At 36.8% G+C, this 25,788-nt stretch overlaps 1 protein-coding gene across 1 annotated transcript in view; it reads right to left on the bottom strand.

Moving 5' to 3' along the window:
- The window catches only part of SBF2 (SET binding factor 2), a 290,062-nt gene that overhangs the window by 263,740 nt on the left and 534 nt on the right, over positions 1-25,788 (bottom strand). The gene's annotated exons all lie outside the window — the stretch shown is intronic.

Below are 25,788 nucleotides of genomic sequence, written 5' to 3'. Positions count from 1 at the left end.
TAAGCTTGAATTCAAGCTTAGAGAATTAGATAAAATGAAGCAGGGAGGGGAGAAAGAAGCAGCAAAGAACAGGATCAGTAACTCAATGAAACCCAATGAAATATATGTAGGAATGTAGCATTTGTGATGCAAATTTGATAATAATACACTCCTCAATAAGCTTCATTCAAACCTGCTTTGTGATTCATTGTCAAACAAATAATTCTAGTGATTCACTAACAAAAGAATGAATGATCTAATGCTTTGAGATAGACAATGTACAATCTAGATGAAGGTTGCCATAGGTTTAAAAGTAAACATTACCTTAAGAAGTGAAACTTTTTTTCTTTTCAGTTCACAAAAAAAAGGAATGGAACTAACTCGAAATAATTTTAAGTTCTAAATAAAATTTTTTAAAACTCCTCACCTATATCACACTACTGTTAGTTTCAGCAGTGACGTGATTACTCCATGTTAACTTTAATACAGCATATTTATTTAGCATATTTATTTCAGCAACTTTGTGGATTCTGATGGACTACCTCAAAGACTTATTTATTGGATCAATTCCAATTTGGGAGAGATACACACACAGTACTGCACAGTAACTGCAACAAACAGATTCAACTTCAGCAACCCCTCTGGAGTTCTGCATGGGTAAAAGCATCAAAATACTTTACATTACATAGCATTTTACAAAACAAGCAATTAAAAAAAAAACATTAAAGTTGGGCATATAAATAAATATGCTATATATTTTAAACCAATGCATACCAGCACTGAGTTTTATTGTTTTCAGTACGAGTAAAAAAAGCCTTTAAATGTAAGTTAGGTCTGAAGAAAGAAACACCGAAATACCTATAAATATCTCCATACATACCAACATGTTTCATGATAAAAGCTTACGCACTTGACCTAAACATTTAATAAAGAATATTGTGGGGTTATTTATCCTATTTGCCTTGAATTGTAATACTGTTTTATTTCTGGATGAATGGTAGATGCTTTCTCTCCCTTAGTAGCAGTAACTTCCAATCATTTAATTATGTTCTGGAGAACAGCTAATGCTGTAGCTCAATACGCCAAAGACAGAATGAACTCAAAAACTGGCTTCAAATGACACAAATTAATAATCATGAACAAAGGCAAAATTAGGTCCTGATACACTGAAAACAATATTCAATTGGTGATCGCCTTAGTCCTGCACAGGAAGAGAAGGAGAGAGAACACTGACCTGTGAACATTCACAGTAGAATGACTTCAGCCTCATCTGTACTACTAACAAAGGTGTACTATGAGAGAATAATAACATTAAAGGTTGGGGAGGAGGGGGGTGCTTCTTAGGGGTGAGTGGGTTTGGGGTTTTTTTTTGGAAGAGCACATTTTAGATCTAGGAATAGTAGAGATGTACAAGCTAAAAACTGAAACTGGTAGGAAAAAGTTCTACATAAGATGTATAGAACAGAATGACAATCTGAGTTAACTACAAATGATACTAAAATATTATTTTGTTCTTCACTCAAGTTTAAATATTTAAACAGTAGAAGTAAATACTGTCTCTGAGTACAAAAGCATTTACTTTAAGAAATACCTTTCACATTCTTTAGAGCATACAATGCCTTTGGGATGAGGAGAGTACAGGGGAGCTACTACTTTCTAGTAGGGGAAAAGATCAGCAAGAATTCGACGCCTGAGGAATGAAGAAACTGTCATATAAGACCAACATGTATGAAAGTACTTTGACTTTTTTTTTTTTAAGACTGCTGAGATGCAAACTGCATATTATTATAAAATACTCATATTGTTAAGCAAGTCTGCAACATCTTTGTTTCTTTGCTACTTGCTAAATGCAACCTTTTCCATAATATGTACAAATTTTCCAAACTGCATATATTTTCTATCTTCAAATAATGTGGTTTACTAGCAAGCCTTTCACATTATGTATGCTTGGCCAGGTGCCCCAGAATAACAGCACAGGACCAGAGGGCAAGTGGAAGTTGGTTATAAGCCACCTTTCCACTTCCTTTACCCTTTGCCTGGCAGAAATAAGACCAATCCTCAGTGTTATGTACAAAAAGCCTAAGGGCTGTTCTTAAACATGCCTTTCAAGTGGCTGTTACACAAGCTGAAAATTGCCAAGACAGCATGGCAGCACAAAAGTTTCTTTCGGTGATAATTCATCACCTATAAAATTACTGTGCATCAACACAGCTCTACCTCTCTGCATTCCTTAACCTGACAAATTAAGTACTAAACTCTGCTACCATTATATTACAGCCAAACACATCAGTATTAACGGCCAGTCTGAAATATCTCCTTTTTAAGTTAATGAATCCATTGAAAACCAGAGTATTCTATGTCACATTTATTTCTGATGTAATGTAAAAGCTTCCAGCTTTATCATTCCATAACAATAATTGACCCTGAAGTTCTCTTCACTGGACCTGCAAGATTGTATTTAACTGTTTTATCCATTAAGGAAATTATTCTTACAGTCTAAGGAAAAATCCCTACACTTCTAGTTTTATCCTTTCCTCATTTTTCCAGCCTCCCCTACATAACCAGTGGCTAGTGAGGGGTAAAGAAAAAAAAAAAAAAAATCCCTCCACAACACAGATAAATTACACAAACTACATCTCTTCCATTGGAACATCTGATACAGAGACCATGAAGGAAAAAAGAAAAAATTACTATGGCCTATTAGTTTGTTCAGGATGACAATATTTTCAGATATTACCCCCAGAAGACGTACACAGGCAACAAGAGCATATTTAGCATATATTCTAGAAATATCTTAGTGTATATCTTATCTTAGAAATAAAAAAGAAACCATTGTAAACTTAAGACTCAAAATTCAGGAAATACGCCATATAATACCTTGAAAATTGTTTCTGCTAGCCCTCCTGTGAAGGAAATTTGAACGTGTAAGCCTGGTCCACAAGAAGAAGGGATGAACAGGTATTCTATTTGATAAATATTGTGAGCAAACCCAAAACTTCTACCTTGCAAACAATCCATTTACCAAAGTAAAAAGTTTTATCACTCTATTATTAGCAAAAGTACCAGTACTTTGAAATCTACTTATCTGATTTTCTGGCTTAGCATGCCAAATAATTGAAATACATATACAGACAAGAGCTGCTCTCTAAATTATAAGCTGCAAGCTTCTTTACTAATCTAACCTGCATTTGGTTTGGTCAGAATCCTGATACCAAAAGAAAAGCATGGCAGAAAAACATTGCCCAAGCCAAACAGCCTTCTTTCTAACATTTCTTTTCTTACGTATAGTATTACAATCTAGCCATCACACACTTAACAAATGCTTGGGATTAGTTTAGAGAACTGAGAAGTTATGGATGACAAGACAATGTTATGTGTACATAATCCCTGCTAACTTTAACTCCAAAAAATCTCCATGGAGATTTAAGAAGAAAAACAGAACCTCTCTGTCAGAATGAAAAAAAGTCTGAGGAACATCAATACTAATAAAACAGCTACCAGTCAGATCCATAAGAATCTTCCTACAGACCATGCCAGCCAGCTTCTTGCAGGTACAACATCTACTTTATATCAACTATTATTAAGATAACAGCACAGCTTTTACCCACCTCGCTCAGCTGGGCACACACTCTACCTACACACCTCTATTTTTCACTTCTCTCTGCTTCTCAGTTACCCCAGTTTCAACTTTATACAAGGAATCCTCCCCAATCCATCTCGTTACTCATCTTTTACTTTCTTGCAGTCATGATGACAAGAGTAGCTATTATTGCACTGCAACAGAAAAGTCCGAGTTACAATTTCAGTCCTGTTTTTCAGTTCTGTATCCCTAATAGGTATGGCATTGAACAAAAGTAACATTAATCAGGAAAAAAAACCTTGCTATATTAGTTCCCTCATTTATTTTTACTTTCTCATGTGCTATGAAAGAACGTAAGGGGAGGAAAAAAATCCACCAGCGACTTCTGAAGGTTTTGCTTTAAATCGTGAAGGTACTACAGATAGCTAGTAAGATGGCCCTCTGCAGACTTACTACATCACACTGAATCAATTACAATGACAAAATCACACGTAATATTGCAATATAAATATTCTAAGATACAACTTACAAAGAAGTTATTTGTCTTTAAACTGAAGTAGTTTTCCATATACTCCAGCCAAGTTTCAGGTTATGTCCTACTTATGCACAATACAATCATAATATATATTAACCTGAAATTAACAGAAGCAGGAAAGCTTTATTTCATTGTACATCTGCATTTAAAACAGGAACATATCCAAAACAATCCTTAAAAGGCACACATGCACACCCCCCCCCCCAAAAAAAAAAAAAAAAAAATATCAAGCTATTGTCTTTACTGCTTTCTTCCTTCCCCCATACTGAAAACTGGAAATGCAGAAGTATTTTAATTTACATGCACAGTATACAGAACCAAGCAGGGCATGTACTTCTATTATGCTTCAGCTAAAGCATTGCAAATTTGCAGAAGAGAAGTTGAACAACAGTCAATGCTCCGCACCTTGCTGCCCTATCACTGAACAATATGTCAACTATACAGAGGTTGACATAATTTAGCAAACAGAGTGGCAGAAGCAGGTCTTATCTTTTCATCCTCATGCTTTCTATGTATTACTTCCCTCAAGGGGCTGACCACATATCCTATAAAACCTATCGCTATCCATTATTTAAATAAATTACATGACAGAATCCACTTGTAGATCTGAAGGCCCCAAACTTCTACAGAAAACATATGAGGAAAATGAAAGAAGTGATTTCTGGGGGTTTTTTTAGTTTAGGTTTTTTGTTGATGGTGTTTTGGGGTTTTTTGTTTAGTTGGTTTTTTGTGGTGGTGTTTATTTGTCTGCCCTCCAGGTCTCCCTTGTTTTTGTGTAACTTACCAGGGTTGGCTTTTGGGGTTGATTTTTGTTCAAGTGGCAGCTGAGACAAGTTACTTAATGCTTTCTAACAAGAATAAAAATATTTTGACAATTACTGAGAAGAGCTGCAGAAAAGATGCAGACTTTCTACTGCCTGACATATGTAACTTGTTGCCATTCTCTTTGTTTTAGCAAAACAGTCACATAGAAATAATTTATTATCAGCTGGTAAAAACTTCAAAGTCTTTCAACAGGAGTTCCTTTTCAGACATCTCAACAGATAATACACTGAAAACTCAGCAGTCATGAAAGAGTATCCCTGACTTTATAGTACATTCTGTGTCCAGTTATACAGTGAATGCACTTTTAAATTTTAATAGGAATTTCCAATATTGTTTGGCATCACCATGACTTTCAAGTGTTCTATGCACATCTCACACAGTAGGCCTCAGAGGACTTGTATTACTTAATAACTACATGTTTAAACAGAAATTTACAAAAATGAGTTACAGGGTTTGCACAACATGATCTTATTACCCTTATCCTGCATCTGTACCTGTCATCATTTGTTTAGCCTCATGGACTTTTTTCTTAAGTTTATTATCAAGGGAAAAGCAGAGGAGAAAAGAATTTCCTGGAGATTAAGTACTCAAACTTCAGAACTTTCAAAGTTAAAAATCTACTTTCAAAATTTTAAAAAATCCAGGGCTTTGCATTAACAGAAATATTTGAATGTTTAGCCATTGATTTGGAAACAGCAAATCTTATTACAGGTAAATGAAGTGGCAAATATCAAATTTTTCTGATGCAGGTACAAGAATTGCTATATAAAAGTGAAAAAGGAAGTTATGAACTTAATAGGATACCTACTCCCAATTTAAAGGAAAAAAACAAAAACAAAACCAAACATTGTGCCAAATGTCTGGATCGTGGCTTACTTTTATAAGCACCTTCACCCCCCAGAGGGAGGGGGATTAAAAACCAATTTAAAAATCCCATTCCTGAATGTCTCTCTGATGAGAAATCTTGCCTTACTAATCCTACCAGACCCCAACTCTATTGTGTCAATCAGAATAAATAAAAGAAAAAGACAACTCAGCAACTCTTTCATGACTCAAACCAGAATATAACCAAACAGAACAATTACTGAAAAAACTTTAATTATGGCCTTCAATTTAAACTGAAGAGGCCAAAGCCACTCCTCTTACGTTCCCCACTAGGACAGAACATCAGTTCAGTGCTGCGAGATCTAATATGGCAGCCCTACAGACAGAAATAAAACAACGGACCTAGAATATGCCCATAATCATATGATCTGTATTTTGGCAGCATAAATGCTCAGCTTCACACCATCTTACTTGGACGATCAGATGATATGTAGAGCAGAACCTACCAGAGCAACTCTGAATAGTCACAGCAACCTCCCCCTGCACCTCAATATCCTCATCTACAGCAACACAATTCCAGCGTAGACCTGGAATTTCTACAGAATCTCTTTGGCACTGCATATACGTCATGTACATCTGGTACCTCAGAGTGGCATGTTTATAGGTAGAGTACGAACTGATCATAATTTTCCTCAGGATTTTCCATGTCTTTCTGGAATGCTTCTCTCTTGGGAGAGATACAGGGATTATTTATTCTTAATACCATGCAAAGAGGCTGGGAGAGGGAGCCAACGTGACAACGCTGAACTCATAAATGCACAGCTATGGGCATAGTACCTCAGTTTCCCCTCAGAGCTTTCTTCTTCTATATGAGGTAATTTACTTGGACTACGTGATAAGCTATCTGATAAAACAGCTTAGGAAAACATTTTTCGTTACATTGGTACAAGTCTCCTACGTCTACTGAAAAACATGAGAAGCACACCGCCTCAGTCTGAAGTGAACAGGTGAGGAAGCTACAATTCTGTTTGCTGTCAATGTATGACAAACTTGGATTGTACAGGGAACAGAGGTGTCTACACTTGCCCATCTGCACTAGGCTAAGAATCACCCAGAAGCATAAAGATACGAATGCAACTGCTGCAGTGGCATTCAAATACATCGGTGCCTGTAGTGTACTCCTCTCTCAGTGGAGACCACAGAGCCACCATCTAGAAGATATAACTACTGTCCCATTCAGACAAAAAGTTATCAGGCAATAGATAGCAGAGCTCAAGCCAACCATTGTGTTACGTATCCAAAAGGACCCCAAAAAATAGAAAAGACATCACTTTATGTTTTCTCATGCACATTGTCTAACTGTAGGGGAGACACCTGTAGAAGTGCAAGCTAGTAGCAAATAAGTAACTACCTAACCTGTTACTTTATCTCTCCTTAACTAATGGATTTGGAAAGAGTAACTACTGTATCCTCAGGCTGCCCACGAAGAATGTCGAAAAACAACTGGATATTGAAAATCAAGTTTAGCCTGAGTTCACAATCCTAAAGGTTTTTAAAGAGAACTGCCACAAACACTATAAAGCATGAAGTCTGAGGAAAGTCTCAGACAAAGAAGTAGTCACTAAGTTCACTAGCATGTAAATTTTCAACGGGGGGGGGGGGGGAAAACCTTCAATCTAAGATTATTTCAGATGCTATGAAACAGACCTGTGCAATCTAGACATCATATCTAACTATATGAGGAGCAGTGACTATCCATATACAAAATCATTTGTAAATCAATCAGATTTCACACGTTCAAGCAAAAGAAGCTAAGTGAGGTACACCCATGAAAAGTTTGAGGTCTGTTGGTGAGGGGACAAGGCCAAGGGAAAGAAGAAGCTAAAAACAATAGCTGGTTTTGGTGGAAAGCATTTTGGTTTTGTTTTTCCACTGACCTTTTGTACTGCAAATCTTTAGCCAAAACTAATTTTGTTGACTCTACTGTAGTAATGTACTAAGATGAAGGCACTTAATATGGATATTATTTCAGAACTACCCAACAGGGGAAACAGGTATTTCTTAAAGAATGATTACCTCAGAAAACTACCTCAGGGTACTATTACACAAATATTTTCTTACACTTTTTCAAAAAGGGAAGTTTTAATTAAGGATAAGATGCCCTTACCTATGCAGACTGCATCCCCCACACGGCAACTTCCACAGCGGAGACCCTATGCAGACAAGACAGTTTCCTTCAATTGTTTCACTGTACTATCCCACTGACAAAGCTGGATTTGCCTCGGGTTGTGCTGACAAGCTCTACAGACCTCTCCATATCAGAATGACAAGTTCTGTTGTGACAGAGCAGTATCTTTCCCCGAACTTGAGGATTTGGGCTTCGTGTCCTGTTAATGACTGAAAAGGCAAAGGCTTGTATTCTGGTTTTAAAAAAAAAAAAAAAATCGCACATCTTTTCCCACAGAAATAAGGAAAGATTGCCATGAAGAATAAAATCAATTTTATCCTTGAGATAATCTGGAATATTTTGTGATGTTTCTTTAGAAGTTCTTTATGCCTTCTTACTAAATAATACAAAGTGCAAGTAAGTAATCAATCACCAACACTGGAGTAAAATAGAACACAGAGCATTATGACAGTGTTTACATCAAATAAAAAGTCCTTTGCATCTTCTCACACACAGTAATTACATATTTCATGTTCCAAAAGACTATCTTGCACAGACAGGCTGAAAATGCAGAATGCTTATTCTCAAGCTCAATTCTGACATATTTGGATCTTAGCTGTTTCATTATATTCATTTTTTCCCCAGAAGTCAAAGTGATGATTTCGTACACAGTAAAGTATCCAAATGCTTTGTAAAGGATGTTCTGCTACTTCTTTGTCATCAAATGTGCACATGAAGGATTACAGTAAACTGAAACAAGAAATAAAATGCACATCTGTGTAAAAGATACAGCAGCAAAAAAACAGTCCCTTCTTCAAGCCAAGAAACCAGAAGCCAAAATAAGCATGCTTTACAATATGCAATTTTGCTTTACAATAAATAGAAGAATCCTTCTTAAATAACATTCTTTATACATAAGGTAATGTACTTGCTGAAATTTTCAAGATGAAGGTTAAAGCTTTAACTCTACTTTAAGTTTAGATGTAGTGTGGTTTGTCATTTTCAATACCAGAAAGATACTCCACAGAAACAGCAAAGTGTAACTTGTTAAAGTTGGTATGACACACATTTAAGCAAAGCAATCACCACTTCTAAAAGCATTTCCAGGTTGGGTAGTTGACCAATAAGAGAAATATTTCCATAACATCAAAAAACACATTGATCTTTAGCAAAAAGCACTTGCTTGGAATGAAAGGAAATACCTACCTGACCCAAACTTATTTGAAAGATCTGCATTTCCTGCTATATTGCAACATCAGTGTAGCTTAATACTGCTTTACACTGGACACACTGTCACTCTAGAGCTAGGGAATTACCGTGACCTCCAAAAATTTAAAATTACTTTTGAATAGTATTTGCCAACTACGTTAAAAATTAACTTCTCTGTAAGTTCAAGATATTCTTGCAATACGTGATCAAGTCAGCTCATTTCAAATTTTCAACACAGTGCCTATGAACTACAACATAGTTCAGGCAGTAGAGATGAATAAATCCCTCCTGTCTTCAATTCCTTGTTTCAAAAGCAGTATCTTTGGACACATCTCCTTTTCATCTGTCCCAAATCAAAACAATCCCCCCCCCCCCCAAGTCTGAAATCTGTAACAATGGAATTGTCCTCATAAGGGCCTTTTTGATAGCCCACACTGTGACAGTGCTGCAGAGACATCATGCAACTCATTTCTCCAACTGCCTCACATTAGCCTTAAAGCAAGTGTTTATTTGTAGTTCATATCACACATCACTGCAAATTCCCGTTTTGTAGCTTACTCAAGCTACCCACATCTAAACTCCAATCTGTAAATATAATTTAGCACATCTCAACATGCAAGATGTTTGCTCTGAAAATCACTTCCTCCTGATCTACTTTTTAATCCTCTGTATTAAGAAGTTGCCTCAAATTCCAAGTCCTTTAGTTATCTCTCCACTACCTTCACAGGATTCTTCCCCTGTGCACTGCACACTTGCTCTCTAAAAGACAATGTTTATAATTTCTCAGCTCCTCTTTCACTGCCCTTTTTCATTCCTTATTGTTGCTTAAAATACCATTTTTCTATAATGCTTCTTGCCTCTAAGCATTTACAGAGCCACACTGCTTCAGCAAGAGGAACTGGAACATGGAGCTGTACATACTCACACCCCAGCAGACATAATTCCTACATATCACATATCATCAAACTTCCTGATGTCATACTTAAAATTTGTTCAAAACTTACAGAATTTTGTGACTGGAAGGTCAACTGTCTACTAGAACATTATTTTCCCCTCAACTTCATAGCAAGTGCTGCATTCCTTCAGGTAATGAGATGCACATTGAAAGTCCATATAGAATTTTAGACAGTGCCCTCCTCACCTGCATTCACATGCATATGCCCTTAGTATTTTTTAAAACCAGACTACAAAGAAAAAAAAACCAGCACAAGTCATCTGTTCACTCAATCCTCACCATCAATTTTGTAGTGTGCATATATTTTTGCACTGATAAAGGAAATTTTAAAGCATTTTTTTCTACTCAAAGTATCAGCAATGCATAAAGGATGAAGGAGCAACTTTTCTTCTCTCTTTTTTCCCAGAACTAGCCAGCTGCTAAGATTTGTTTCTTTGTGGTTTTTTTTTAAGTCTGCATGCCATTCCTCACCTACAGGTGATGAGGAGTGACAAATCATTTGGGAGTTTCCCACCCTGTGTATTTCCTGTGGTTCCAATAGGCTAAAACAATTAAATAATATTTTGATCTTACCAAAGCACAATTTTTACATAACAGCTGTAAAAACGCACGTTAACAATAAAATTTCTGAGTGCATTCAATGTTTCCCTCATACAAAACATTTTCAGAACACAGATGATAAATGAAGCCTTACAAAAAAGAATGATTCACATATCCTGGTAGGCCAAATATTTTGTCTGGACTGACTATAGACTAAAAACACAGCAAAAACAAAGGGTTTCCAGTAAGTGTGAGCATATCTTATGGCCCATGTGTATTTAGCAAAAGTTGGCTCCTTACCCACCTGCCAGAATGGCATTAATGTTCAGGCTGGTCACATCTCCCAGCTAAACCCCACACAAGTACATGCAAGCCAGTATTGTAAAGCAATATAAGATGATCTCAAGAGTTTGGCCCCGAGTGCTTAGACAGGTTTTGCTCCGCATTCTCCAGTACTCCATAAGCAGGGGAGGGGGGGGCACAGCATGAGCAAGGCGCTGCAGTTATTGGCCTTCTGGCATGACAGAATTTCAAAGAACTGGTGTGTCACCATTCAAACATCCCTGAGTTACCCACCGACAGCCCGACACAGCCTTACAAGAATGCTCTGCTGTCTAAAGACAAGAAGACTTACCTGGAGCACGTTTTAGGAGAACAAACTGGAACAATCCAGTTCTCCAGAAATTGAGAATAATTTTCAGGTCAAAATAACAATAGGCCAGAACAATAGGATAAAGTAAATAGCCACAGAATGCAACTCCATCAACGCTTACTTGATTTAAACCAAAAGGAAACAAATACACGCTAGTGATCACGCTTACACAAGGGCAAATGCAAGCAGATTGCCACAGCAGTCAAAATCATCTCATGATGTCATCTCACTGAACTATTGCATGACAAACTTTGTTCTTCACAGCTGCAGAAAAGTTCCAAACAATATGTTTAGCTTCCGAACCAAGAACAAAAAGAATGGGTCTACTTCAAAAGGCAATCAAACTTAACATTGTTCGAAATATCCACAAATGTCCACAAGTTAAACACTACTTGTTTGTGTTCTGGCTTTCAAAGGTTAACAGTTTATTTCATTCCCTCCTCCCCTAAGAATGCAGCTGCCAGAGTGACTTAAATTAAGTGGAGATCAACACAAAGAATGCAGTCCTTTATAAGAGATGCTGAAAAATAATGTTGTATCCAAATTTATTTTAATTCTACACACATGAACTCTGAAATATCAGAAGTGTTACTGTGTATTTGTATTTCTAATGCTCGTAGTCTTCACTAAAGCTGAACTTTGTATAATGTGAATTAGATTTTGTCCATGTAGCATAACATTATTTCAGTTGATCTCTAAGCATAAACAAGTACCACAAATGCTGTTAAATACTTACGTGACTAAAACAAAAAAACATTAACAAATAGAAAGGCCTAAAGTAAACATCAATTTGTGCTTTTAAACAATGAGTATGTTCTTTCAGTTTTTTAGATAATACTTTTAAAACTATCATACAAGAATAAAGTATAATTCTCTGCTTACATGCTAAATCACCTATTTCCTTACTGCCATCTCCCGCCCCATAAATAAGCTACACTGCCAAGATTTTATATGTCAAAATGCATTTCCAGTGCATATAGCATTAGCAATAAAAATAATAATTAAAAAGAAAATAACTCTCAATCCATACTTTGCAATTGTAAGAAACTGAAGGAACTGGTTGTTTGAAATTAGAGCATAACTGAAAAAAACAGAGCTGCATCCATGTCCTAGCAAACAATGAAATGCCACTTGACTATTGAGTCCATAATGAATTAATAGAACATAACCTCTCCCTTCTGAGGTTGTGGCAGGCCCAGAATATTAATTGGACCATACAATAATGTGTCTATTACAAAGGAAAGCAGATATTCTTCTAAGTGACAGTAAATCATGTTCTTGCAAGAAAGCTACTTTCAGATAGGTTTGCTACAGAAGCAAGGTTTATTTGATGAACTGCCTTTAACCCAAATAAATATTGTCCAGTGACCCTGATTTGAAAAAAGTTAGTATTCAAGACACCCTGTCGCTTGTCCAGTAGCAGCATTACTAGGGACATTCAAGACAAAAGACAAAAATGCGCAGAAAGGTGTCACTAGTTCTGTCATTTATTAAATAATTCACTAACTTGTTTCTCTAAGTACCCTGACTCTCAAAATATAGCCCTATTTAAATATACCACAAGGCACCTCAAATTTAATATGCCTAGGAACATCAATGGAAAATATTTTCTGCAAATTTACTCGCTACACACATTCAATCATATTTACAGCAACATTAATTCTATCTCCCAGCTATGATACGCGAGTCATTAGGGGGTCCAATGCTCAGTTTTTGTTTTGGGGTGGTTTTTATTTTGTTTTTGATTAAAGTCACTGCAGGCTGAAACACAAAACATAACCAAAGTTGTTCTTTTTATATATATAAAAGCGTATATAGACACACAAATATTTTATATATATATACACACACATAAATTAATTAGTTTCAGAAAATGGAGATAATAAGCATGCTAGACAACAAGATAAGAATTCAAAGTGATCTTGAAAGACTCGAAAAAGTTATGAAAAAATGTCAGAGTATGACTAAGAAGAACTGCAAAGCTGCAGAGTTAGGTCAGAACAGCTGATTGCACGTATAAGGGATGGTCAAATAGTTACCAGTTTAGTTAAGAGGGATGTAGAGGTTAAAGCAGACCACAAAGTGACCCTCAGTGTTGTGGTGTTGAAAAAATAAAATAAAAAAGTTAAAAAAAAAGAATAGCGTTGTCTACACATGGAACTGCCTGCAAAACCAGCAAGTAAGTCTCACTCTTAGTTTTGTTAAGATTTCATGTAAGTTACCACATCCAGTTTCACTTTACAGTTCAAGGAGGATAGTAATAAAAGGCTTAAAACTGTACCACAAACCACTTGACTCAAACACTACGAAAACCCTTCTAAAAGTCAAAATAACACTGGAATAGACTGACAAAGCAGGTTGTGAAAGTGCTGTTATTAATGGTTTTTAAGAATGAGTTCAACAAAGATTCACCCTGACCAGCAAAGGCTACAGCTAGTTGTGCCCTGGGGAAGAAGAATGGATCAGGTGATTCCCGGAGGTCCTGTCCAGTCTTTCTTAAGATTCAGGACTACAGAAACCAGGGCTGAACAGGACCTCTGGGATTCACCTAATCCATTCTTGTCCCCTAGGCTGCAAGTCCCAACATCACAATGTTTTCTGGTGGTTGATTTGTTGGGTTTTTTTCCCACAATTCCACACTGTTTATTTCTGAGTTTACTGTTGCCATTATCACCAGACATTAAGCTGATGTTTAGAGAGAACTGTCCCAACAAATTCCAAGAACATTTTACTGAGTGACAATAGCTAAATTGGAGATCATTGTTGTGAATGTATGTTAGGATCATCTTTTCTCACCACTGCTTGTACTTTAGCTTGTATTTATCAAAACTGCATTTCATCCAAAATTTTCATCTAGCCACTCAGTATCATGAGTTTTTTCTGGAGCCCTTCACCATAAGCTTTAGATTCAGCTATCCTGAATGATTTTCATTTTTTTTTTTAAATAATCTGCAAGTCTCATCCCCTAACTATTCCACCTCTCTTTTATCATATATTTACAAGTTGAACAAAAAAGTCTGCAAAATTAACTTTGGAAATCCATGCTACCAACTTTGCCTACGAATAGTGACCACTTGTTTATATCCTTTAATCTACTCGTAACTCTTGAGACTCTTACCATTTAACCAGCAACAGCTTGGATTCTTTAAAAGCCCCAGATATGAAAATTTGCTGAAAATTAATGTTGACAAAAATCTTTGTCCACCTGCTGTAAAAACTGCAAGAAAGTATATGATGCTTTGTACAACTATATTAAGATTACTATAGTCCAAATCTCTTCTTGGTAACCACCAAATACATAAGACTAAAAAAGATTCAGTCTCTTCATAAAACCATAAATCAAATAAATCTAATAAAACATAGAATTTATGTTTAACTCTCTGCAAATCTGTTTTCGAACCTTTAAGAAAGCACAGTTAATATTAGGTAGGGAGTATATACCAGATTTAGACAGTAAGTAATTAGGGATTCCTACTGCTCAATAACTACTGTTCACTTCTAGACTTCATATGGGGATTTTTTTTTTTTTTAAGTTAGACACCTCTACAACAGTTTCTTCACAGAAGCCATATGCTCATCCTTTTGGGGTTGAGGGGGGTCGGGAGTTGAAGAATTTTGCAGAATAATAATTCTTGCTACAAGACCTGTGTAGTTTGACAGAAAACAGGAAAAAAAAACCAGATAGCTGGATGAGAAAGTTGATTATCAAACAGGAAGATGCATAACAGAAACTGATCAGAATATCTGATCAATTTTTGTATTCTGTTGAAATGTTTACCCTTGGGGGTTTTTTTCCAACCCAAAGAATGAATAAAATTGGTCTTTATAAAGCAGGAACTGATTTTTAATTCAGAACTATATGCTGCAGTTCAAGAGCCTCCTGCTTCAGGATTTCAAAGTATTTTATTAGCAGCCATGACCTAAGTTTTACAAGAAATCTGAAACAAGAAAAATTACTGATTTTGGGGGGGACAGAGAGGGGAAGGAGGAAAGAGGTTAGCAATGGAGACAATGCAACCCACAAGCTTTATTATAACTTTAAGCACACTGGCCGCAAATAAATAGAACACACACAACTCTGTAACAAAGGAAGATAGGAGTTGCGCGGGTTTTATTTTTCAGCATCCTATCTTTAGCCATCACAACTTTGGGAAAGGGAACATCTCAAAGGTCACTTTCCTAAGACATAAAACACTATGGGTCCAGCCCAAGTAAAGACCTTTTTTTATATTACTATTATTATTATTACTACTACTACTTTTATATAAATCCTACCCCTGGATTTTCTAACTTCAAATAATGGTAAGCATATTATAAAAAACCCCAACAAATTATGAAAACAATAGTCTCCTGAGTTAGGCCTCTCAAGTCGTATCTCATTGTAATGAGGAATGATCCTCATTTTTGTTAGAATTAAGTATGGACGTAAATTGTTACCTTCTGTCTTCTACTAGGCTACTAACAAGAAGAGCAGCTATGACTATCAATGACACTGTGTCTAGACCAGTGAAGCCACATGTTCTTGAACTGCAATTTTCTAAAAATGGGCCATTTACTAAAAAACTGGATCATATTTTCTTAAAAGAAAAAAAAAAAAGAAAAAGAAACCCATAAGCAAACACGTAAACAGACAAGCAAAAACATCTCACAAGGTCAGAAAGGTAGAAAGTGTGTTTTCCAGATACTTTTCAAGACCACAGTCTCACAAAAAATAAAATGCTTCAGTGACAGTCTTGCCTGTTCCAAAAAGATGCCATGTGGCAAAAGAGAACAAAATAATAAAAACAGCCTCCACAAGGATATTTTGTTGATTATGTATGATCTCATCTCTCTCCATAATAAACACTATAAACAAAATATTTGGAAAACACAGTACTGAAACAACAACCTTACAAAAGTATCACTACTTGAATCAGCACTGTTTACTCAGTGGCAAACCTGGTATCATTATTTATGCAGATTAATCAAACAGGAAAAAGAATCTTTTGAAAAAAGAGTTTTGAATTCCAAATCACAAACATGTGGCTCTCTATGGTTTTGTTTTCTTTTCAGTTGCCTGTAACTGAAAAAACATGACACTTGCTTTGACTGTCCTGCTGAATTATAATGCCATCACAGCTGACACACCACAGCTTTGATGCTCTAGTCCTAGTACAACCTATGGAGATGGTTTGGGATGTTCTAGTTCTTTTTGCCACTTCTCTGCCAGAAATGATCAACCCCTTAGAGCTGGAAAAAGGGAACATGTGCCCCATGCCTAAATCACGTCAATACAAATCCAGGTGTCTCAGCTTAAAGCATATTTACTGGCAGCTTCAGTCAAAACCTCAGCTCATTAGTGGAACCAGCGCAGAACTGGCACAAGTATCTAAAATTGCTGAAGGGCAAATCTGAGACTTCCACAGGCATTATCTTAACTCACTTCAGCAAAGTGGACCAGAATTTGTTACTTAAAATACACACATTAAGTTTCATCCACTGTAAAGTATCTACAGAGGAAACATTTCTCTGCAGGACTTTTAACACTTAGAACTTGCATGAATTTCTGAACACAAACTCTAAACTCTGACTATTTATTACCACAGAAAACATCCTTTTATTCTGTTTATATGCCTTGTTTTCTTATCTGTTTTGGAAATACTATTAAAAGCATCCATTCCAAACCTTGGGCTTTCTACCATTGCTGAAACTTGCTGACCATGAAACACACACTGATTAGTTTCCTATTTTGCAAAAGCAAGTAGCTCCTCAAATGCATAAAATAATTCATTAATTACACTTCTAAGAAATGTGGGGTGAATCCCAAAGTCAAAGGCAATGCTTAGACAGCAGCTCTTCCCTCCCTTAACAGGGAATTCCGACTAGTTCCTCAGTTGCCGTCAGGCACAATCTATTGCTCAGGCCAAGGCCCCAGGCTAAGCTACTTTACAAAAAGCAAATTCTGCCTAAAAGCCCACCAGCAACCACGTCAGTCAGTGCACTGGGAACCTCTAGAAGGACGCACCACTTTACCAAATGAGCGGTGACTTTCTGAACTGCACAAAAAGCCATCTCCAGGGTTTATGAGTACTATTTCAAAGCTAGGAAAGAGGAGGATATCAAGGGCAAATCCAAACCCTTCTACTAGACACAGTGAATTCAATAACAATTTTCAATCAACCACATTAGCATCCCCTTCCAGCTATTACAGGATCAGTATTGAGAACTGTGTCCATCACTAAACAAAAAACAGTGAAGAATAAGAATTCTTACAAACTGAAGGTTCTAAGAACTCACAGCCTCAGACAGACTAGAAATCAATTAAATTACCAATATAATACATGGGAAAATATGGTTTCAAATCTGTGTTTTAGGAAGGAAAAGTATAATCAATTTTCCTTTGAAATCGTAAAAAATTCTAAGTTCTTCAAAAATATGAAACCTACTTCTCTCTTCACAATTACCAATCAAGAAGAAAACTGAAATCCTCCTGTGACTTCTACTAGAATGCTTTGTGTTAAACTTAGTTTAAAAATAGCATATACTAACAATATAGAACAGTAACAGCTTAGTCATTGCACAAGCTTTGTGAAACTACTATATATTTTTCTGCAAAAAGAGACTAATGATGAAGAAACAGGTCTGCAGAACCAAAGCATGTGGCTTTTTTAATGCAATTGCAATTTGCATTTTTATGAAAAGCAGCCTGTGTAATAGCATTAAAAACCACAGATTTCCTAATTTACTGTTATTTAAGAAGTACAGTATGGCCCACTCAACACTATTTCAAGAATTAGAAGTCCATTACAGTTGTATTTATGACAAGATCACAACTTTGTCCTTTTCAAAAAGTCTTGAGTATGTTAGTCATACAGTCAGCTTATGCTTACTGCCACTTAGGAATTATATTTATAGTTCACAGAACAATAGTCACAAAAAAGGACGAGTGTCTGTATTTCTTTGTCCAAAGCACAAATACACGTTAAATGTGCAAATTTAAAATGTCAAAGAGTTTAACAATGCAGCAATCAAGCTAAAAGGTTTATTGTGCTACAGTTACAAGAAACTAAGAAGAAACAGGAGTGTAATACTTTTTGGAAGTGCAAATAGCTAAGCATTACTAAGGGCACTCTAACCCCTTATGCTATAACTACTTTCAATTATTTCTTACTCAGCCAAACTAAATGTACCACCTAAAGTCTCAATGCTTAGTATCTGTCTCTAGCTCAATTATTTCAGGAAACTTCACGCCAAATACTTTTTCTAAGAAATAAGACTGGGGAAAAGCACTTTTTTGCCTAAACTAAAATTCTACCAAACACTCTTTTAGGCCCCGAATTTATAGTAGGGACTAAACCTGGCCTTTATGTAATGAATTGGTATTTATTTAAAGATGAAAACCACAAGAAATCAGACTGACTGGACAAGAGGACTTCATCTCAGAAAAACACAGAGTAGATAAAAATGGCTAACAGAGATTAAGACAGAGAGAAGGGAGGGAAGAAGGGAGAAAGACAGAGAGACACTAAAGTCAGAGATTTTTCTGGGGTAAAGCTAGAAAACCAAACTAGAAGACAGAAGGAATTTTAAAATACCAGAGTGTGTGAAACAGTAAGCAGGAAGAGTGGCCACTATCTTACAGAGCAAGCGTTCCCAAACCACATTGAAGCGATACACAGCCCACTACAGAGCCTGAAGGGGACGCTGCCAACTGACAACACTCAATACTCCTGGCATTAATATTTATGGCATCTGGCAAAAGTAGCTCAATGAAACCCATTTTCCAAAGCACTATTTTCCACAACTGAAGTCAAGATTCTAGAAAGAAGTTGTCATTCCTTTGCATTCACTAGTATCTGTGAAATCCTCTGCCAGAACGTCTCATCTTCCTTCCAGTTACTATTCCATTAGACCCAACATACAAATCTACCATTTAAAAAGATGTTTCCAATCTTGCTGAAGACCTATCCAAGCATCAGATAGTGAATTTTCTAGGTTTTGCATTTTTAAATCCTAGGAAACAACATACGAACTACATTAAAAGGACATTATTCCTACCTTTCTCCCCCCCCACCTCGAATTTCTGAGTGATTGATTTTGTAACTCCAGTAACATTCCTTTGTCTGTTTATCCATTGAGGTCTCCCAGGGTCCAATGTGGTTTTGTATGCAGCTGTCCCGAATTTGTATCCAGAATTATGATGATTTTTTTATTTTCTGTGTATTAGCATTCCTCTACTACAGCTACACAAAACCTGAGACTATTAACTGTCACCGACTACTAGTTTTAGCTGCAGTACTATGACTCTGCTATCTATGCCCAGTTTAGTGGAAATTTTGTGATCAGTTACTTTGTTGTTACCCTGAGCACAGGACTACTAGAAAGCAAACAAAGAATTCAAACTGTGTTCAATGATTGCATTTTTTTCATATTATACAATTTGTAGAAGACTGAAAATTGAGAACTGTAAACATTAGACATGAAATCATGATGTATCTAGTCACTAGCAGATAAGCAATAACAAGCATGTTCTTGGCTCAATGAGCAGGGATTTAGCTGCCAAATCCCAATCAACACTAATTGGATTGTCCTTGACTTCAGAATATACTGCTGACACCAAAGGAAGAATTTATTTCAAGAAATACATATAACTGGAATACAATTCCCAAAACACCAAGCAGTAGAAAATTAATCTCATCAATAATGATAGTGTTATTGTTAGAAATATTTTTTTTCATTATATAAGCAAGGAGCCTGAAAATCTCATGTTACTGCAAAGGAAGAGAAAAAGAAGAGATGAATCAAAGACGACTTCCTAATTACCAGTATATATTTGTAAGATACAACTTTCACTGACATTTATCAAGATTGAACAGTGAATCTACTGTTCCACATTTTAAAATGATTCCACAGTGACTGTGGTTTTCCTTTGGTTTTTTACTTTGTCAGTACTAGTAGCTGAGGAGGTAGTTGGCATTTTAAATTCATGTCAGTGAACTACCATAGCAGTATAATTATCTTCCTCAGTGTTATAAGACTATTATGACATTGTGACATTGGAGGAGTTAAATGTCATTCTCATTGCCCCCCACTGAAAAATACCCTTGCGGTTATAGAAGGCCAGCGCTTAAATAGTATTCAGGCTTGCGTAACAAACTGTTTTCCATGAACACGCTGCAGGAAAAGTGTCTTTTTGTTAGATAATCCACAAAATTAATCCAGGACAGAAAAGGGGAGAGAGAGTTTCTTTACTGCAATTTAGTCTTAAAATATACCCAAATATATGAAATGCTACTTCCCTCAACAGAATCTGTGTCCTCACATTTTAGGACAAATGAACATAGCATAGCTTACAGAAGAAACATTCAGCCTCCATGAATTTCTTGATTTAAACTGAAAGGCTGAAAAAAATGTGGTTTTATTACTGCTGTCATTATGACAGGAGACCAAGCGAGCAAAGAGTTTCAAATCCATGTTCTTTAGAGATATTCATTAGCAGACGTTTGAGGGAAAGAATAGTTATGCTGATCTGTATTGATTTTAAGATTTCTCCAAAATTATAGTGAATCCATAAATCAAAATAACAATAATTTTTTTTAGTCAATGTTATATATTAGAAGAAACTGCTTGAATACATTTTAGGAAGATACGCTACCAAAAAAATACTGGTGTTGCTGGGGTTTTTTTCCTCCAAGCAGACTTTCAAGACAGCCTTATCTCAACAACAACAACAACAACCAAAAACAAAACCACAAAAACACATTAAATGGAAATATTCTCTTCTCATTCTGTTTCAGCGTGGTATTGTGGAGACTGTTGGATTTGAAAACTAAACTGAGAAAGGACAAGGTTTCTAGAAAGAGGTAATTTCTTATACTAGAGCAACTAATTTGTTTGGAAAAGTTTTCAGGCACCCATGACCTTCTTCAGTCATAGCCAACTAGAGTATCTCTTACCAATACACAGTAACTTACATATCTGCATTCTGCTTCAGTTCTGATATTACACTTGACATTTCATTGAATTATAGCTGCAAGAATTCTTTGGCCACAAAAAGAAGGATTTAGGTTTTGTTGGGGTTTTTTTCCTCCTTTGAGATTTCCCTAGATTGCACTTGAATCAAATTAAGCCACAGCACAGATAAGAAAGCCATTGAAGTAACAGCTCGATTCCCTTATTTTAATACTTTTTCTGTTTTAGAGATTGCATACCAAGGCACCAAGAAATCATCCACTCCTTATACACGCTAGCCCATAGGAGTGCGCAACTATGAATATACAACAAATACACCAAAAAATCCTCATTATATTATAGGCTATTTGCCCCCCAAAATGAAAAGAATATTCTTCACAGGCAAAATCTGCCCACAGAAAAAATAAAAGAATCAGACAACTGCATTTAGGAACTTTTCCCACTCTATCATCAATCACTTGTCTAGTTTCAAAATCCACCAAGATGTGAAGCTATGTTAGACAAGAAAGGCTTCCCTGAAAAGAAACTGATAAAAATCAGAACAGAAACAACCACAACAGAGCCTACACATGTTATATCAGCATTTATCAGTTATGACAACAGCCAAATAAAACCGCTATACTGTTGCAAGCCTTCTGTCATACACATTGCAACTGCACACACAAGCAAGAACAAAAAACATCAGTCTGTCTTATCACAGGGAACAAGTCTCATCACAGAAAACATTTCACTCCATCTCGCCAAGTTTTCAGATTTAACTGCTGGTACACAACAGCATCCTATAGGAAAGCCATTATGGGTGTATGGGAAAATTAATCAAATTCAGTATTTAGTTCTCTCTTCATTAACCTTACCTTTCAGTTGCTGAGCTAAGAAAGACACAAAACATTCTCTTTTACCTTTTTCAAGTACCACCATATGTAAATTCCAGGGATAAATTTATGATTATGGATTATACCAGCAAAACCAAAACAAAACCAAACAAAAAGGTATTTTCTCAAGCCCCTCTGTGATCTTTGCAAACATCTGTGTTCTTCCTAAATACCATCCACATTCCATTATGCAAACATATTAAATGGGAATTTTCAGTGAGGCACATCAAACACACTTCAAAATGCATGGAAAAAGAAAAGGGATATACAGTAAGGTCTCCTGGGATTTTCTCTAGCTTTTAACCAGAGTGCCTACATTTTCTAGCACCTTTGCTCCCTTCAGAGACTTCTGTAAATGCCTTTTTGAGCAAGTTACATAATAGCTTTATATTGTGCTGGTATGTTGGAGGAAAATATGGTTATCTACCTTAGTAAAGGTTCAGCTGAATGCAAAATAAACATGGTAAAGCAATCAACCTTGGTGTATCACTGAGATCCTTCACATTTCCACTGTTAGAACAAAACCAAGGGGTTTTATTAAATCTGGAGGTTTTATTAAATCTGGTTTCTCCAACTCTGTCAAGACACTGAATATGAACTTCCGATAGAAGCTACTGCTATTGCAGTTCTTTGTAGTGGTTCAGAATGAGGTTTTTAAAATACACAACAGCAATTAAAACTATGATATATTTAAGCTTACTTTTATGGTGAAAGATATAGACTAAGTAATTTTTAAGCGGGAATACAGTCAACTGTACCTGAAGTATGTAAAAAGCTAGGTGAATCTGATCATCCCTTACAACACAAAGACTTCTCCTTAATTTCCTATGTGCCTGAAAGTCTACTGACACTTCAGTTGTCAACAGCAAAGTTCATTCTCCTCTCAGGGTGAATCTCCGTGCATCTTGCCAAGTACAAATAAACTGCCTATTCAAAGGCACCCATTACTTTCCTCTGAGCATGTAGGAGATTAAGGCACCTGACTAACATCTTTGTGCCCAAGGTTCTAGGACATTTAAGGCAATATAAATTCAGTCTGCAGTGATCTGTCTTCCTGCATGCTCCTGCTCCTCCTTTATGCTGATACTGGCATTCATCTGGCACCCTGGTCAGCCAAGTCTGAAAAATTAGCAGAAAAGTAACCCAGAAAAAATAAAGGGACACAGGCAAAATACTGAGCAAGAAAGGTCTTTTTGACAGGTCAGCATCCTAAAGCAAGCTGAAAATGAAAGGCAGATTTAACACAACTAGGATGACAGCACTAGGACTGCAGTAACATCAATTTACATAGGCCTAAACTGAAACAGGAAGGAACTTTAAAATGTTTGACACCCAAAGAATACTCTGATTTGACGACAATAAAAACGTACACCTCCCCTTAAGACTATGTTGGATAAAAACTTGTAGCACCAACAGCAAAGTTTTTCTGCAACAAGAAAAATCTAGAAGTCTGCTCCTAAATTGCACAAGTGCACAAACACAGCATTTCAGATATTTATAGTGAATGTTTCGGAATAAAGCTAAATAATCCGCACAGGAAAGCAATACCTTTACCACATTTTCAGTTTATTGCAGGTATTAGCACATGTAAATAAATCCATATAACCCATGTGAAGTCAGAGCAGATGATGGCTGCTATAGAGAGATAGCAGAGGCAGTAGCACTTGTCTGGGAGAACAGTCATTACTATAAACATCCTTCCTCATTAACCACAAGTACACATTATCCAAAATGCTGCTGACGTATAGGTTGGAGAAGAGGGGGAAGGTTACAGGATTTTTGTTTGCTTGTTTACACAAAGATATTCCACAGATTATTCCTTCAAAAAACACTATAAAAATGTAATTACACTCAACATTAAAACCAAAGACAGTAAAACCAAGCCAGAACATTGTTGAAGGTGAAAAGAAAGGAAAAAAAAAAAATCAAAACCAAGAAAAAAAATCAAAACCAAGAAAAAAACATACTTCAAAATTTAAAAGCTTCACAGGTAATAAGTCTACAATCCTAGAAATGTTTGCCCCTGCTTTTTCATATAGAAGGCAGTATAATAAATGCATCAAGAAACTGCGACTTTTACAAGAAAAAGAAAGGTCAGTACTCCATGTATTATGGGATTGCATGTGGGGGTAAAGGAATTTGGAAAACAATGCATGCCTAGTCTTCAATAGAATGTTGTTCCTTCAAGCATTTTTAGTATGAAGCATTAAAGTAGCAATGAGTAATTTAAATAATGAAGTCTAAATAGTTACTTTCTGGGCATGACCTTTTCAAATTAAGGTTCTGGTTCTGGAGTTATTTCTCAATCTGCTCAATTTCATCCATGCAAGCAATTCTACTAAACTTAATGAGACAATTTATGTACAGGAAGTTAAACACATACTTAAACACTACAGATGAAGACATTTTACAAACATAAAGCTTTCCAATGTATTCTGTAATTTTACTTCGCATAGTGGCTATGTCAGATTGATCATACCCTTTAAGAAGGCAGCCTACTTGCTTTCTCTTCTCCTCAAAAGCACCCCTAGATTTTCCGGTTGCTTCTTTGTTTTGATTTGGGCTCTCTACTACTGTTGGGGAAAATGTTCCAAACAAGAGAGAGGCAAAAGGGGAGGTCTTTATTTTTAACATAAAGGACTCTCCATTTTACATGTCTCATAATTTTGCCACTACAATTAGGACAAGACTATTTCCAAATGGGGTGGGAGGAGGAACTACTCTGTAATTAATGGAACAATAATACCAGTATAATAACATCCAGGAGACCCTTAGCAGAATTTTGTAAGCCACTGCATCTTTAAACACATAATGATTTCTCTGACAATTGTATTTCTTTAAAAAAATAAGGATCTACTCTAAGAGTTTATTAGCTACACTTTTAGAATGAAGAAATACAGATTACATGCAATTGCTACTTCAAAGAATTACTTAGAGCAACAAACTTGAGTGGTGTTTGGTTTATGCATAGTCAAATAAATTAGGGGACATTCAACTGTTTAAAATAATATTTATTAACAACATACATTCAGAGGATTGTTCTGAAATACCCAGCGCAAACACATACAAAATGAGAATCACTTCATTTCCGAATCTGTTTATATACTGATTTAAGGTCTCTCCAGCAACAAATGTGGTATTGTAACAGAGAGTTACATAACAGAAACCGCGCTGTCCTTATCCGCAAAACGATAGCGGGTAACACCACTTTCCTTTCACCCGAGCCGACAGACCGTCTAAGAAAAGCAGCCACTCCTGAAGAGCCTACCGAGCGCCACAGCGCTTCCCCCGGTGTTAGGTGCGGCACCTTTTCAACAGGCGACAAGCTGTAAGCCCCCAGCCAAAACGGGCAAAGCGCCCCACCGCCTTCCGAGCCCCCTCAGCCTTTGTTTTCCCGTCAGGCCGCGGGTGTACGTGCCTCAGCTAACAGCACAAAGGTGGGAGACCGGCGGCCAGTACCGCCGTCCTCTGCAGAGGCGGCTCGGGACACGGGCACGCCCGACCCCCCCCCGCAGCACCCAGCCGGCCTCCGCTGCCTGCCCGCCGGGAGCGGCCGCTCGGGCACCGGCTGTCGGGCGGGGCGGGGGGCCGGTGCTGCGCCCGGCCGTGGGCGACGTTTGTAGCTGCCCCCGCTTTCTCGAAGGAACCGCTAACCGTTTCCGACGGCCGGGGCGAGGCCGGGGGGTACGCCCCGGCCG

The sequence above is a fragment of the Haliaeetus leucocephalus genome, unplaced genomic scaffold, assembly GCF_000737465.1.
Source record: "Haliaeetus leucocephalus isolate CR32 unplaced genomic scaffold, Haliaeetus_leucocephalus-4.0 Scaffold173, whole genome shotgun sequence".
NCBI classification, from domain to species: domain Eukaryota; kingdom Metazoa; phylum Chordata; class Aves; order Accipitriformes; family Accipitridae; genus Haliaeetus; species Haliaeetus leucocephalus.
The sequence above is the reverse complement of the archived record's forward strand: the minus strand, read 5'-3'. Positions and strand labels throughout refer to the sequence as shown.